Raw genomic sequence first — 17,971 nt, 5'->3', positions numbered from 1 at the left:
CTGGTCTGTGGTTCAAACACACCAGCAGCTCAGTGGGTCAGACGGGGCTTTCTAGTCCCATATATGGTTACAGGCTCGAAACCCCACAAGGGGGTCCCTGTGAGTCAGCAGTGAGTTTGGACTGGTTTACTGTCATGATGGGGGAAAAAATATTCCGCATCACAACTTTTCTGGCCTATTTCTTAAAACTTGTCAATGTTCTTTTCTTCAATAAGCCCCACCCCCAATAATCCTGTGTCCTTTGGGAAAATTCATCAGATTCCCTTTGAGACGACCCCAAATGTCTTCAGAACCTTTCGATGACCATTCTGCCTGGCATTTAACTGGCCCAGCAAATCCCGTCAGGTGGTACAGTTTAGACTGGACTTTTTTACTGAAGACCCCCTAATGACACAAAGACCATATATTGCCAACAGGGCTCGTCAGCAGCCACCCACTGATCACAGAGACAGGTTTTAACATGTTTTGTTTGGAATAAACCCTTGCTGGCATGAACTAGAAACCTCATAGTAAAACTTTTTTGAACTTCCCCCCATATTTTAATACTGTTGTTGCCATAGAATGTGGCCTGGCTTGTCAAGTGTAATGAAGATGGTTTCTGTTCTAAAATGTAAGACATGTTTTTGTTTTCCTTCTAGTGATAGATATGGGTGGAGCTTTGTAGAGTTGACGGACTGGAGGTCACATTCTACATACAGATGCCATCCATACTGTCCAATAAGCCAAAGATAGTAAAACCTTATGCTTTTTTTTTTTAAAAAAAGAGTTATTCTGTAGGCAACTTGACACCCCCTTACTGAAGGGTCGCGGGAAGGAGATGAGCCAGTCAGGGTGCAATGTAGCAATGATGAAACATATAACTTTCCTCTAGTTCTTAAATGCTTCCTCCCCCCCTACTATCATAATCCCAATTCTACCTTACAAATCTGGCTAGACCAGAGGATGTACACTAGTACAGACAGGAACTGGAAACACAGGGAATCCACGGCGGATGATCCCTTCAGGACCAGTGGTGAGAGTGGGAGGGTGGGAAGGAGGGTAGGGTGGAAAGGGGGAACTGATTACAAGGATCTACATATAACCTCCTCCCTGGGGGATGGACAACAGAAAAGTGGGTGAAGGGAGACACTGGACAGTGTAATATATGACAAAAAATAATAATTTATAAATTATCAAGGGTTCATGAGGGAGGGGGGAGCAGGGAGGCAGGGGGGAAATGAGGAGCTGATATTAAGGGCTCAAGTAGAAAGCAAATGTTTTGAGAATGATGGTGGCAACAAATGTACAAATGTGCTTGACACAATGGATGGATGGATGGATTGTGATAAGAATTGTACGAGCCCCCAATAACATGATTAAAAAACCCGAGTTATTCCGGATCTACTAGAGGGTAAACTTATAATGATCCCCATCTCAAAGGCGCTTAGAGCTATTCATTCTTGTAGTCAACATTTAGTGAGTTAGCAGTTTGTGCCAGGTATTTCTCATTCCTATACACTCTTGTGCTTGCAAGCAAGGTGACTCCGTTTGGGTCAAAAAAAGCGCCAACTATCGTTTATGTGAAGTTCTAAGTCACAAGTGAAAAGACCTAAATAAGTACGACATCAAATCAAAGTTTAGTGGCTGATTTTTTCCCTCTCATTCATCAGCGTTGGATATAAAATCGAAGACCCCAAAGAAGCCTCTTCCCTCAAATAGTTATTGCAGATGATAAATAAGTAGCCCCACTCGAAGGTCAGGTCTTCATAAAGCATTATGGTAAAGATGAACACCTGTTAAGGTGTCAAAGGTAAACTAAGACAGCTGTGCTATTTTGCGGTCTGGGAAAGCCTGTTTGTATGTGGGTGGGTGGGGTTGTCTTTATAGATACATATTTTTCACACTTAGATTTTCAGTTATACGAATGGCAAGCATGTCATTGGGTGGGCTTTAAAAAATGCACGCACTGTTGTTCATGTTGCTCACACCCCTGCAAAGATGCAGCCCATGCGCCACCTAAGAAAGCTGCTTCCTGCCCTTTCCCATCCAATGTTTCTCGTTGCTGATCCCCCCAGGGGCAACTGTTTCTATGATTGCTTTCGCCATATATTCCGTTGCCTTGTTCTGGAACTTTCTAGAGGAGAAACCATACAGTATGCACTCATTTGTGACTGTATTTTTTTGCTCTCCTTAAGGTTTTTGCTGCTCATCATGTTTTTGTTTTTTCGACCATGCTCTTTCCGTGTGTGTGTGTGTGTGTGTGTGTGTGTGTGTGTGAATCATATGGATATACCATGATTTGCTTATCCATTCTTATGCTGATGGACATTTTGAATGTTTCACGTTTTAAGCCATTATAAGTAGAGTTATTAGAGGCATGTTTGCACACGCTTTTTATGTGGCTGTATTTGTTTCCCTGGAGTAGAGTCTTGATGTTTAACTTTATAAAAAACTTCTATCCCCATTTCCAAAGGCTATTGTGCCATCTGAACAGCACACCCCACTGCCCTAGCATTGTAGAAGTATCCTGTCTGTTTCTAATCCTCATCAGCATTTGCTATTATCGGTCCTTTAACTTTGGGTCATTGAGTGGGAATCTCACGTGGTTTTGATTCACAGTCTCATAAGGACTGATGACTACGAGCCCATTTTCATGTGTCTATTGTCTATTCACATATATTCCTTTGTCAAGTAGTTACTCAGGCCTTTTGCTCCTTTTTAAAATTCAGTTATTTGTCTTTTTCTTATTGACTTGCAGGAGCTAGATAGAAGTCCTTTGTTAGCTGTATGTATTGCAATTATGTCCTCCTAGTGTGTAGCTTCGTCTGCACATTGTCCCTAATGCTGTCTTTCAAAGAGCCAACTTTTGTTTTGTTTTATTTCTGATGAAACCCAGTTTGTATTTTTAAATAGTATTTCCTTATACTCTAAGAAATGCCTGCCTTCTTCAGCTATAAAACAAAGATATTATCTTGTGTTTTCCTCCAGAAGGTTTATAGTTTTATTTTTATGTTTAGAACTATGATTAATCTGGAACATATTTTTGCATGTGATGCAAAGCTTGGGTAAAAGTTCATCCCTCCCTTCCCTGCAAATATGTAGCCGCATGTTCCAACATCAATCATCGAGAACACTATCTTTCCTTATTGCAATGTTTTGGGGCCCTGCTTGAAAATGAATGATTTGGTTTTCCATTTAGGATTTAGATCACTAGAGAGAGCAACGCTTCTACCTCAATAACAACAAAACTGCAGAAACCTGCCTATCTATACATTTTCTTGGACCCACGGGGTGTGCGAAGGTTTCATGGAAACCTGTGGTCTTACCTACCTATATGTGGAGTAGGCGGCTTTAAAGCACAGGATTTTACATCCTCACGTGTCTCAATCAGAGCCTTGGCGATGTTGATTCCCGCTGTGGCTTCTCCCCTAGCTTCTGGTATCTGCTAGCAACCCATGGCATTCCTGTTCTTACAGATGGCCCCTCACATGGGGGCTGACCACCTGCGATGTGTGTGTGTCTGTGTCTACTCGGCCTTTTTCACCAGACATTCAGGAGGGATTAGGACTGATGGCATGAGCTCATTAACATAGCAATACCCTTATGGTATTGGGCCTAAGTTTCGGGGCTCCAACACCTATTTTTGGAGGACACAGCTCCCTCTGATAGACCAGTGAACTTGCCCTCTGAAGAAGGAAAGATATCTTCGAGCAGAAAGGAGGTGCAAAGATATGCCTTCTTGGACCAGGTGCCTAAAGACACCAAGAAGGAGAATTCAGTTAATGTTTTGACCAAATTATGAAACTACAAATGCGGGCTAGCCAGGTAAATGTAAAAACAGAGTACTGAAGCCAGAAGAAAGCTTGCACTCTTTGGCAGGGAGTTGCTCACTGGGGCAAAGTGTACTAACACTAGTGTCAAGAAAGCGGGTGATGGTGCTTTGTGATGGCAGCCCTTTAAACCAGACCCACCATCTTATTCCCACCACGTTCTTCACCATCTTCCTTCTCCTGGCCACGTTCTTATCTTTACCACAAAGCTAGGAAGATGCTGTTTGATTTTTCAGCAATTTGATTATAAGGTGGCCTAGTGCTTGGTAGTTTCTGTTTCTGCCTTAATGCTAATACATGTCTGTGTCTCTTCTTCAGGACCCCTAGTGGCACTGTTGTGTCAGCACTAAACTTCTATCCACAAAGTTGGTGGTTCAAAGCCAGCAGCTGCGCATAGGAAGACATGAAGCTGTTTGCTCCATTAAGGTTTATAGCCCCTGAAACCCTGTATAGGGCTGCTGTGAGCCAGAATCAAATCTATGGTAGTGGGTAATAGACATTCTTGGGTCTGTATTTTCCCCTGAATTTGGGGGCGGGGGGGGGGGAAATATATATTATTTAATTTCTTAAAGATGCAATTGATATTTCATCTCCTTCTGAAATACTGAACATGCTGCTGCTGCTTTGAGTTGATTTGTATTCATAGCCACTCTACAGGACCGAATAAATCTACCCCAGAGGGTTATCTATTGTGAAATGTCTATGGACGCTGATTGTCCGTTTCTGTTTTCCTGGGGAGCAATGCTGTGAGCTGCACTGCTGGTGTGTTAGTGGGCAGCTGAGTGCTGTCAGAATATTTAATAATGTCCTGACATTCACGGGGGGACTGGCCATTTTTTTCATTCTCTCTTTTTTTTTCTTTCTTTAAAACAAAAATTTTTTTTAAAAGATCATTGTATTGGGGTTCTTGCAGCTCTTATGACAATCCATACATCAATTGTATCAAGCACATTGGTACATAGGTTGCCGTCATAATTTTCTAAACCTTTACTTTCTATTTGAGCCTTTGGTATCCGCTCCTCTTTTTTCCCCTCTCTAACCCCCACCCACCCTTGTGACCCCTTGATAAATTATTAATTATTATGATTTCCATCTCTTCTACTGACCACTGTCTCCCTTCACCCACGTTTCTGTTGTTCACCCCTTTCGGAGTGGGGGGGTGGTTATGCATCTTTGGACTTCAGTGGTATAGTTTTTATCACCCTACTCTTCATTTTGTTAAATATTTACATCTGTAGTGACTACTTTGCTATTAAGACTGTATAATAAAAATTTCACTTTAGATATTACAAATTTTCAGACCTAAAATTTACTCCCCTTGCTTTGGGGGATGATTTCTAGTTCCATGTTGCAATTCCAATTTTTCTCTTGTTCTTTCATGGGTTTTTGAAATCTGCGGATATTGTTTGGATATTTTAGAGCCATGTTTCTTGTTTCTGGTTCTATTTCCACTAACTATGTTTTCTCCTACTCCTGAGCCCTATGTTTATGCTCCATGTATTAAGGAACGATTTTATTTTATAATGGATGTAATGAATGCTCACTTTTTAATAACTGTAATATTGGAGTTTGTGATCAATATACTCACTTACTGATCACTCTCTTTACTGTGAACGGTTATAAAATGAGTCCAAGACCTGAGCTAACAATTGCAGTCCTCAGTCAACCGGTCAGGCAGACTTGTGATCCCAGAGCGAGGAGGACAGCAAAGGCAGAGAGCTTGACAGTCACTCACTGTTTCCAGGAGTGACAGCCTCGACCCTGCATGAAAGGCTTCAACCAAGATGCGATGTTAATTCAGAGGAATGACGTTTAACCCAGCACTAGATGCCGTCAACCACCTCCCGTGCAGGGAAGAGACAGACGGTGGAAAGGAAGAAGGAAGAAGAATCAGGCCGTTTAGTGTTGCTGAAGGAGAACAAATCTGTCTTGGAAAAGGACCTTCAGAGAGTTCCGTAGAAGCGAGGATGTTACGACTTAGCTTACTTTGGATACGGGACCAGGAGAAAGAGCATCATAATTAGCAATGTCGAGTGTCAATTATAAGTGCTAATCAACTGCACACCATGTACTGCACCCTCTACACTGACCACCAATCCATTCACAGTTGGCTCATTTCTACTCACAATGTACAATTCAGGCAGATATTACTTTCTCTAGGCAATTTCCTCCTACTTTGATTTTCCCATCGCCCTTTATTGTTGTTGTGAGGTGCCATCAAATTAGATCTAACTCAATGTCCAGCCTTCTGTGTAACGCAACACAGCGTTGCTTGCCCTGTGCTACTGTCGCGGTCGCCGTCTTTTGAGCTCATTGTTGCTGCCTCTGTGTCAATCTACAGTGTGTCGCAGTAGAGATTTGCTTCAGTGCGTGTTCGACGACTGATGTTTCAGAAGTTGATCCCCAGACTTTTTATTTTCTCCTGAGGTGTCTCTGGAAGACTGGACTGGAAGCCCGAATCTCTTGGGCAGCGCTCAGTGCACTAACCTCTTGTACCAACGAGGATGTCGACGGCGAGACCACGGTTGAAGAAAGGCCGAAGGAGCATCTGATCTGTGTCCGAGACTTACTTAGTTCAGAGTTGATGGAGGCTGAAATCCGGCCAAATGCAATAAGGGGAGGGGAGCGAGAGAAACATATTACGGCATGCCTGTCATGCTGAATTAAGGAGCTTAGATAATATGTGATTGGAAGTGGGAAATCAGCAAGGTGCTTAAAGCAGGAGAATAATGCTGGGTTTATGTCCAAGTAGACGAGAGGAAGTAGGATTTGAAATGAGGAAAAAGCCCTAGGTTCAGTCCTCCGGCTTCGTCCATCTGGTGAACAACTCATACTTGATGAGTTGCCGCCATAAAGCCTATTGCATTAGAAGTTGGGGTTAAGTACAACGGTTGGGAATAACGAGTGCATGCACCACTTGGCCCCGGTCATGACAACAGGGCTTCACACATTCATGTCTTCAGAGGTTCATCGATTGGGTTCCTTAGTTGCAAGAAGGAGAACTCTACCTGCCTTTTAAAGTCAGATCATGTAACTCTCCGCACTGTGTAGAGTGTGTGACATTGTATTCAGCTTAAATTTTCTTTTATTTACCTTTGTAACCATGCTGCCAAAGCACAAAAGCAAAGCAAATGTTGATAATGCATCGAAGAAAAGGAGAAGGATCGTGCATGGAAATAAAATGGAAATAAAGTCCAAAGATAGGGTGGTTGTAAACCAGGCATTGCTGTACTGTGTTATTATTATTATGTACTGTATTATATTTGAGCTATTTTAGTGCATTGGATGTTTTAAGTGTTTTCTGTGCATCCAAAGATAAGAGTTGACTGACTGACACTAAATAAGAACTGAATGTACCTGCTCCAATTGTTTTACCAATTGACCTTAAGTTAAGGTGACCAGGTGTCCCGCTTTTGGTGGGACAGTCATGATTTTTAACAATTTTTCCCACATCCTGCGGTGTTTTAAAAAAATCCAGATTTTTGGAAAGAATGTACAACAAGCTAGGATATATAGTTTTCGGCTGCTATGTGGCAATTTCACCAGGATATGAGTTTTATCAATGGTGCCCCGCTTTACCAATGTTAAAATCTGGTCACCTTACCTTAAGTACAAATCTGGCCTTAAGGAATGGATCTCATTTGAAACCCAGGGATTGCTTGTATATCAAATATATCAATAAACTTTTGAGTAGTGCATATTAAGAATGACAGACCTTGGTCATTGGCAAGATGAGTATGAATCACAAAGGCAGATAATCCTATTATGGTCCCCAAATTACAGATGGGAAACTAAGGGCGGAGAAATTAAGTATTTTACCAAAAGTCCCCTCACACAGGAAGTGCAACGACTGAGATTTGAACCCAGATCATTTGTCTCCAACATCCCTGGAACCACGAAGTTATACCTCCGATGCAAGCAAGTCGACATGGTTGGGGGAATAAACTAAATCAGAGGAGGGTGCTGTTCCAGAAGAGCGGGGCATTTAAATGTGTATAACGACATATAAGTAACTAATTTACTGAGCAAGGTGGGCTTAGTCCAGGTGAATATTCAGAAGACCAGAGCATTTTGCACATCATTGCCTTCCAACAAACTGAGTTATTCTTCTGTGCACCCAAGTAAAATCTTAGCCAGTTCTCATGCTGTTTGGCTCCTTCCTGACATTAGTTAATGATCTCTTAGGTATCGAACCCTTTCCCTCCCAGGCCCATCTGACTCACCCTTAGCAGACTTCCATGGGAAAGAGGGGGCACAAAGCATCTTCACCGTTTGCCTTCTGTGTTCCCCCTCTCTGGGAGCTCCTTCTGCTTTCAGGAAACGTGTGCCTTTAAGACACAGGATGCCGTTAACAATACTAAATTTAACAGAGCAGTTAAGCCAGGTCAGGAAGCAAAAGTGCTCATTGAATTTAGCAAGTTAAAAAGTGATCGGCGACTGTAGCATGGAGCGGTTTCGCTAGAATGATTCCAGTTGACATCAGAAGCCATTGGATTAGGAATGAATATAGAGTGGAGAAAATGGGTCGATCACAAAGCCCACTTTCTGTCCCAATATGTGGATGGAGCAGATAGAGTGTGGTGCATAGCTAGAGAGCGATAGGTAGGCAAAGGCGGTGGTTAAGAGTAACAGCGATGCGAGTGCCTATACAAGAGAAGAGTATGAAGCTGGGACCACGGGGCAGTTTGCAGGGTTAAGAGAAAAAGAAAAGAAATCGAGTATGTAGAAGCATCTTTGTTGATGTGTCTCGGATGTGTTGAGCGGGGATTTTCCTGAAGCTCAAATAACCTTACGATTTTTTTAGCTGTTTACATTATTATTATTGTTCATCATATTTTAGTGTGTCTTCCGTGAAGATTCACACAGCCTTTTAGGTTTGCATTCAAGCATGTGCACACGTTGTTCATGAGCCTTGGTCACGATCTTCACGGTGTGTGAACAATCACACTGCTTTGATCCTGGTTTTACTGTTTCCATGAATCTAGTTTCCCTGCCCATCTGATTCGATAGAGATGCTTGCTCCAAGGAGCCGCAGTACTTAGAGATAATAATTATTTTTGAGCCTGCTTGTTGTTTAGCTACGAAGGCTTAATTTTGCTTCAGTATTTGAAGAGTTTCTCAGGGCAACGGTCTCAGGGGTTCTCCAGTGCCCATCTAGTTTGCCTAGACTCTTGGTAGATGAGGCCTTGTTTCATGTGGATTATATTGTCCTGTAGATAAGCTTCTTCTCTGAACCTTTTGTTTCCTTTCTGTTTTGCTCCAGACCAATAGAGATAAATCATTGTGTTTTCGATGGCCACTTTCAGACTCTTAAGACCTCAGGTGAGACCATCTTGCTTGTTGAATGTAAGGAGGAGTTAACACACTTGATGAACATCGAGGATTGCAGTCTTCAATATGGATTACAATACAATGCAAAGAAAGCCAATATCCTCACAAATGGACTAATAAGGTAACATCATTATAAATGGGGATAAGATTTTTTGTCGAGGATTTCATCTTTCTTGCATCGACGATCAATGTTCATGGAAATCGCAGTCAAGAAATCAAATGAAGCATTGTATTAGGTACATCTTCTGAACAAGATCTCTTTAAAGTGTTGGAGATCAAGGGTAAGCCTATGAGGAGTAAGGGACGCCTGACCCAAGCCATAGCATTTTCAGTTGCTTTAAATGCATGTATAAGTTGGATGTTCAATAAGAAAGACCGAGGAAGAATCAGTGCCTTTGAATCATGGTGCTGGCAAAGCCTATTGAAAGTTATGTGGACTTCCAGAAGAGCAAGCACGTGTCTTTAAACAATGCTCCTTGGAAGCGAGAATGACAAGATATTTTCTCTCTTGTACTTTGGACATGTTATTAGTAAACCAGACCCTGGGCAAAGCCATCATGCTGCGTGAAGTGGAAAGGGAGTGAGAAGGGGCAATACCATCAAAGGGATGGATGGCTGGATGGATGGATGGATGGATGGATGGATGGATGGATGGCTGGCTGGCTGGCTGGCTCAGTCTCAGGAAGAACCGTGCGGATGGCATCGGATCAGCAGCTTTACTCCTTGTTTCCACAGGGGTGCTGAGAGTCAGAACCGACTTAAGGGCATCTAGCAAAGACAGCAATACTATGGCATGACTTGACCCAGATGTTCTGTGGAATTTATCGTCTTAATCCTTCAAACTCAGAAACCTAATGTTGAGCAGTGATGTCTAATAAGTATTTGTAAAGCCACCTCATGTGCTTCCTTATGTATATGAATATATATGCACACTTCCAAACAGATGCACACCAATATCTACATAGGCGTATATACCTGCACACATATATGAAGAGGCTTCAAAGAGTTTGTGAAAAAGGGAATGGAAAGATGATGGTAATTTTTGACAAACTCTGTATAGTCATCCCTCCCCACCCCCCCACCACCCGCCCCACATGCTCACACACACTTATGATATGGAAAAAAATATATCATTGATAACATCAGATGGATCTTCTATGACTACATACTGGTACAATACTTTTTTATTGCTTTTGTTGTTATTTCAAAATTATGTATACCATAACAAGTCCTTTGTGTGCTGTTCAGTGGCATGGCTTGCTTTTGTCAAGCTATGTGCACTTCGACCTCGGTCAATATTACCTTCTCATTCCCCAGAATAACAAGTGTCTACTATGTAAGGGAGTGAATCCTGCTTGATATATATATATGTGTGTGTGTGTGTGTGTGTGTGTATAAATTTTGCTGGTTACAATGTAATCCTTATTCCAGATAAAAACCTATTTATACAAAGACACACATTTAGTAATCTCACATACATTTTCCTGCATAAATATCGTTTTGAATATGCTAGTCAAGAAAAACGTGTTTGGCCTTCACTGATGTGGGCTGAGATGCACCCTGGAAGGATACAGCTTTTTTATAGCAATGGAATACACAGCTGTCACTCTAAGGTCGCAGCATGTAAAAGATGCAGTAACGCAGTCATTCGCTCTTACTTGACATAGTAGAAAATGGCTGGATGAGAATGCCTGTCACCCTTCCGTTTCCTGTTTTCACGATGCTATTGTTGAGGGCAAGGCTCATAGCAACGCTCATGCTGTATCACCATTGCCCATCATGGTGCTTTTGTTGTTAGCTGCCAATGAAGTGGTTCTAAACTCACAGTGATTCCTCACACAACGGAAAGAAATGCTTACCCATATCATTCCCATGTCCAACCGTACATGAGACCGCGTGATCCGAGGAGTTTTCAGTGGCTGATCGGGGAGAAGTAGCTCATCAGGGTTTTCTCTCTAGTCTATCTAAGTCTGGAAGCTCTGCTGAAAGCAGCTTAGTATTATAGCAACATGCTGGGGCCCACAGACAAAAGATTGGATATTACACTTAAGCTATTTTGGTCAGGAATTGAACTTGGGTCACCTCTGTGGTAGATGAGTATTCTACTCCTGAACCATCGCTGCCTTTTCCTATAAAGTTTAAGCTAAAACCAAACTCACTGCAAGCCAGTCAATTCTGACTCAGAGCAATCCCATAGGACAGATTAGAACTACCCCTGTGGGTTTCTGAGACTGTTACTCTTTATAGGAGTGGAAAGCCTCATCTTTCTCCTGAGGCGTGTAGTGATTTCAAACTGCTGACCAGGTGCTTTGCAGTTCAACATGTCACCCACTATACGGCCAGGGCTCCTACTATATCATTTATATGTGTATTTATTTAAATATCTATGAGTATTTATATATGAATTAGATATATCGTACATATAGCAGAGAGCCTACTATAGTCCATATGCCTACAAATAGAAAACGTGTTTTAAAATGGGCAATGCATTTATTTTAGTCTACCATTAACAGTTCAAAGCTCTTCAAAAAAAAGCTTAATCCTCTATTTGACAGCTAACTAGTAGAACCTCTAGAAGTGATGAGATTTCAACCACAGACCTGACCTGTCAGCTGAGTTCAGAGAGTTGACCAGGACGTCCATTACTCGTGTCAATTGGGAGGGCCGAAGCATGGGAGGCATTCTTCCTTCATGCCTCCAAATCCATGACGGCCTGAATGCGTTGGCTTGCTCAGGCCCATTTCTATAATAATTACCTTACTCTAAATGTTTATTTGCTCACATAATACACGCAGAGTAACCTTGCTATCTATTTTTAAAACCGCATCGTTTTTTCCCTCTCAACATGTAAACTGCATTTATGCATAGCTAGATCTTAAATATGAACATAAGCTCGTGAAAAAGTAGCAGGGTTTTTTTTGGAAATTGTGTTTGACCTTGGGAACTTTAAATTGGCTGTCGCATTAGGTCACGTGAAAGAACTTGGCCAAGTTCATCAGCCATATTTGGCCCAGTTTTCTGCATACGTTTGCCAGATGCAAAAGACAGTGTACTGCTGGAGGGCAAAGGAGCCTGAAGGACTGGTTTAGAATTTGTGCCATTTAATCTCTTGGGGGACTCTCTTTTTGGTTAAATTTTGTCCAGAGAGGTCTGACGATGCTGCTAGAATATGAATGAGAGAGTGGGCTTCTTTTTGCCTTTCCTCAGCCATGGAGTTGTTATAAATGTTTGTATTTTTTTTTTAAATGGTTTTTTTGTTATAAATGTTTCTATTCGGTAAATATATATTTTTGTAAAAATACATATCTGTATATATATGTGTGTGTGTTTTTACATACTTTGTTTTGTAAGCATGTGCATGTCACAAACAATTCAACACTTGATATGTAGAATTCGAAGCCATTGACCAGGCTTATGTGGTGCAACCAGCAACCCTGTCTGTTGCCAACTGATTTTAGCATCGCCATTAGCAGACAGCACCCAGCCATGGTGTCTCATGGAACGCTCTGTTGTGAATACAGCTACAACAAGGAGAAGATTTACAATGTTATCTCTGCTGTGAAAAATACACTTTTAGGTAAATCATTAGCTTCATGATATTAGATATGCATCATGCTGAAAGATTGCAGGAGACAGAGGCAGGGAGAAAGGGAGGGAGAGAAGAAAGCAAAGAGATGATGGTTGAACAAGGGAGCCAAACAATAAGCCCCCTCTTTTTATTGCGTGTATCCCCAGTGCCTGGGAGGTGACCCCCCCTAAAATGGGAAACCCTAAATACATTTGTATTCCTAGGACATTAAGCGCATGCGTGAATGATTTCAGAATTTTGAACAAATTGATCCTACATTTACGGGTCATATATGAATGAGATGGCTGATTCAAACCTCTATTCAAATAAATAGAGATGTCAAACCCTCCAACATGTTGGATGTTTACACATGAATAAGCAAGATGGAAGAAATTGTTTTCATGCAGATTTATCTTTTTTTTTTTTTTAACCTCTGCATGATTTTGGTAGTTCTTCAACTTGCAATTTTTCTTATATTCCCCTGTTTACATTAGCATTTAATTAGCATATATATGTAATTCTACGGTGGAATACGTAAATGTTTCCCCTTCTCACAGGAGGAAAAATAGCTGTGATGTTTTAGTTCCCTTGCTATACTATCTCTAGATTATTGAGTATTTAGGGGGGGTAATTATACTTCTTTTTCATTGAAATGAATAGTTTAAATGATACAGCAGCCAACTGAAATTTCAGGATAGGTGTTTGAGTTTCAAAACTTGAAGCAACAGAATCCTGAATATTTAAGTGTTTTTTTTTTTCCTGAAGCATATTACATTCTAAAAGACTCACTATCATTTGAGTCCTTGGCGACCCATAGCAGCCCTATCGTTCAGGCTAGAGCCACTCCCATGGGCTTTGGAGACTGTAACTCTGTACAGGGGTAGAAAGCCTCATCTTTCTCCCTTGGAGCAGCCAGTGGTTTCGGACTGCTGATCTTGTAGACCACAGTCCAACTGGTAACCCCCACACCACCAGGGACATTGGGCACTTGAATATTAGAAGCACACATTAGTGATAGGGGAAAAAAATTTCTTGCGTTAGTCTCATAAAGCTTTTATGTCACCAGACACCTGAAAATACTAACTCAAAATCATAACAAACCTCTGAACAGAGTCTTCTGTAAATCTCTTCAGATGATAGGAAGTTTCCTACGTGAGGAAAATGTTTGAGATAAAGTCTAGCCAATTAATTTTTTTTTATTGAGTCTGTGTGTGATTGTGTGTGCGTATGTGCAAAACCGAGAATAGCGTGCTGTACCACACCAGACCATGTGCTGTGGAATTGATCCCGACTCCTGGAGTCCCCAGAGTGGGAATCTGCTCCATTGGCTTTTCAGAGCTGTGACCTTCCTGTAACTGGTTTCCAGGCATGTCTTCTGAGGTACTTCCGGTGGGTGCAAAACAGCCACCTTTCATTTTTTAAGCCAAGCACTTGACTATTGAACTACCAGCATATAGTAGAGAATATGTAGTCAATGATTGACATGTGCAGAGGTATCGTATAGAGCAAGTCTTATTATTCTCTTAATCCAGGTGTATGAAGACTTTGAGTAAAATTACTGAGTGATATATATATGATTTTGAATTTCGTTTTTGGTAAGCTCTCTGGTCAGGAAGTGATTAATACTCTATGGGTCAATACAAATGCAAATTGCACCCACTCACTGACCTGGAGTGACTGGCCCATATGGTGACCCCATTGGGTCCAAGTGCTCCATAGGATTTCCGAGGCTAGAAATCATTGATGAAGTAGACTGCCTCATCTTTTCCCCAGGGAGCAACTAGTGGGATCAAACCGCCAACCTTTAGGCCAGCAGCTACATTTAGCCACTGTGACACAAGGGATTCTTGTAAAGTGCGCAAGCTTTCTCCAGTGAGGGCATGCAGACTGGCCAGCAGTGGCTGCTCTTGAGAGGAATAGTGCACTGAGATTATTGAAAAGTGAAGTGGCCATTGATAAACCCATCAAGAATTGGGGGTCTGCCCAAAACCCATCTGTAGAGTATTTGGTCAAGCTGAGCCGCTGACATACCCCCTCTAGCCACAGGCAAGAGTCTTCAACAGCCTTACTATGAGGCAGAGACCATTGTAACCTGCATTATGCTGGATCGAACTTGATACTTGTCCAGTTGACCGCCATATACATGACTCGAATCTATCCTGGGCACAAGTATCTCTTCCTGTTCCATTACATGTGGCAGAGCTTTCTTCCCCTGATTTTGAATGTGGTTGGGGGTCTTTTCCTTCCTACGCATTATTTGTACTTTTGTCTTTATACTGTTATATTTCTATCCTAACCACCTTAGCATGATTTTGTTTGTTATTGCTTTCTGTTGGGACTCCCAGCTGTAAAGTGCAGGAGGAGTGGATGCATAATGACAACATATGATACAAGGGGATTAAGGGTGTAGGGCACCCAGGGGTGGGGATGGAGGAAAAGGGATTTGGGGAATAAATAATGAAGACGGGAGTGGGGCAGGGAGCACCAGAGTGTATTTTGATTACATAACTCACCTTAACAGGGATTTAATCATGGGGCGAGCTGCTCTAAAATTGATGTGAGGGTAATTGTACAAGTCTCCTTAATATGATTGAATGAGTGAATTATATGATATGTAAATTACTTGCCAATAAAAGTGTTGGAACAAAAAATAGAATTGGGGCTCTGTGGTTCCCATGATTCCCTTATAAATGATTTCCTTAAAAATCTAGCTCTCGATTTTTGTCTTCACTTTTGTGATTTGCAGATTATTCAACATAAGCATTTTCTACTGTCCAACGGATTCTTCACACATCGCAGTCTGTGTCATGAAATGTCCATTTATGGAATTACCAGGTGATTCCAGTAACCCTTTCAGGCAAGGGCAGGATGCACAATAAGCAAGGTAAGCACAGGTTTCACCACCCTTTTGAAGCTGCTCACTAGAGGCTTATGAGTCCATGTTAAGCCCACACTTGCCATGCTTATTACACACCCCACCCCTGTCGAGGATTGTAAAAGACAAGTGACGTCTTTGCACATTGCTGGTTCAGTGCTGCAGGTCTCCCCTTCCACGGTGGAGTGGAGAAGACTTGGGTTATCGCCTCATCATTGATTCTCTAGGAACATGCTGTGGGGGAGAGGCAGGTGCCAGCCACACCTGAAATGAGAACCTGTGATGTGGTGGGAAAGAGGGAAAATTGTCCCCTGCAGATTAGTGAGTGTGCAGAAGGCCATGCGTTCCTTGCTTCTTGGTTAATCCAACACCGATTGGATGGATGAAAAAAATGAGTTCCCTGGTACTTAAAATCATGCAGCAATGAACGTGCCTAGGTGTGTTATAATTGCATTTGTCCGTCTCCTTCACTGTTATGTAGTTAAGGACAGGGACGCTGATAGTTTTAGATTTCTAAATCCTGGCACAGTATTAATTATGTTGTATGCATTCAAGAAATGCTCATTGTAATAATAAAACCATGCAAAAACAGAAGATCCATCAGGATCTTTCTCTCACACATATTTTATCACCAAAGTCTTGTTGCAAAAGTAAAAGTGACAGAAATTCACATCGGTCTTTTCATTTTCTGGGATTTCTATATCAACAGGGGAGACTACCGAACAAAGAAGACAAGCTGGGTTTGGATTCTCGTCTAAATGATTACTATCTGTGCATCGCTGGGAAAATTACTTATCTTCTCCAAGACATCATTTGCTCATCTATAAAATGAGTTCATCCATCTACTCCTAGAAGCGCTGGTAGCATAGTGCTTATGCATCGGGCTTCAAGTGCTCACATCCACGGTGAGAAACCACCAGGCCTTCTGAGGGAGAAAGATGGGGCTTTCTAATTCCCATAAACAGTTACCGACTAAGAAACTCACACGAGCACTTCTACGCTGTCCTATAGGGTCACTGTGAGTTGGCTTCGACTCAACAATGGATTTTGTTTGGGGTTTTCATATCTACCCCATATCATTGGTATTTCCTGGATCTTGTTCTTCCTTTACTCAAGAGAATCATGAATTTTCCCACAGTCTTAAATCGCCTTGCCAGCATAGCAAGGTTAAATGTTTGAAATATTCCAATGATAGAACTTCCCTGTAAGTCATACTGCCTGGCAGCGGCCTTCCTTCTGAAATCAATGGCCTTCATCACTTTAGGGTAGGGCAGATACAGTCTAGATTTTAGAACAATTATGTCATTGTGCAGTTGTCAGAGAAGTTCTTATAAAGGCCAGGGATTGTTGAAATTTCTAAAGCTTCATCTAAATTTCATGAACAAAGCTCGAGGCAAAGACGAGAGCTTATTAAGAAATGAGCCACAGGGGAAGAGAGGGCCCCTTGGGTGGAGCATAGTAGGATTGGGAGAATGAGTAGAGAGGAAAGTGATTTTTAAAAAGCAAACACTCTCAAGACGGGTTGAGGAGAGAGAGTGGGTTGTGCCTCTGTGGAACCCTGAGGAATCGCGGGGTCATGATGGCAAGGACAGGTGTGTGGAGAAGTTACCTGGTATGTTTAGTCCATCCGAGAGCTACTCTGCTCACCTCCTCCTGGTCCTTCATGCCTTGAAATTGACCCTGATGGTCTGTTTGGTTTGGAATGAGGAAGGATGTTCCCACTCTTCTGTTCTTGCCAGCCTGAGCCCTGAAGCATTTCCCAGAGTTCCACAGAGGAAAGGAGACAGCCCCCCTTTCCTCAACTTTTAGGAACCATGGGGTACATCTCCTCTTAGGTACAATGCACTGGGGTGCCCGTGGCTTAGAATAAGAGAAATCTGTACAGAGCGCAGGGTACCCTCTTCAAGCTGAGCCGTGACCATGGCCATGGCCAAGTCTGTGCATGGGAGCTGAGGAGAGGAGTCTGGGCAAAAGAGGGCGATGGCCCTTATGCATAGGAGGAGGTTTGCTCCGACATGGTTGGTGTTAGAGCAAAAAATGAAAACTTCCTAAACGTCCGTTAATAAACCCTTTGCCATCAAGTTGGTTCCGACTCACGTCCACCCCCTGGGTCCCAGAGTACTTGGTCAACCAGGTCATAGGGTTCTCATGGCTTTCAGTTGTGCTAAGGGGACCACAAGGCTTTTTGTTCTTATTGCATTTGTTCTTTTGCATTGTCACTAGGTGCTTCAAACCTCTAAACTTTAGGTGAGCAGCTGAATACCACCCCGGGACCTCTTGTCCATTAGTAGGGAAATGGAAAAGCAAAGCATTCATGCCTGTTGGACCACAGTTTAACCTTTAGAAGACGTGAATTAGCACATAAGTATCTGCGTGCCAAACCTCGAA

The sequence above is a fragment of the Echinops telfairi genome, unplaced genomic scaffold, assembly GCF_000313985.2.
Source record: "Echinops telfairi isolate 266 unplaced genomic scaffold, ASM31398v2 ScPeMD7_5868;HRSCAF=6743_0, whole genome shotgun sequence".
NCBI lineage: Eukaryota > Metazoa > Chordata > Mammalia > Afrosoricida > Tenrecidae > Echinops > Echinops telfairi.
Note: the sequence above shows the minus strand (reverse complement) of the source record.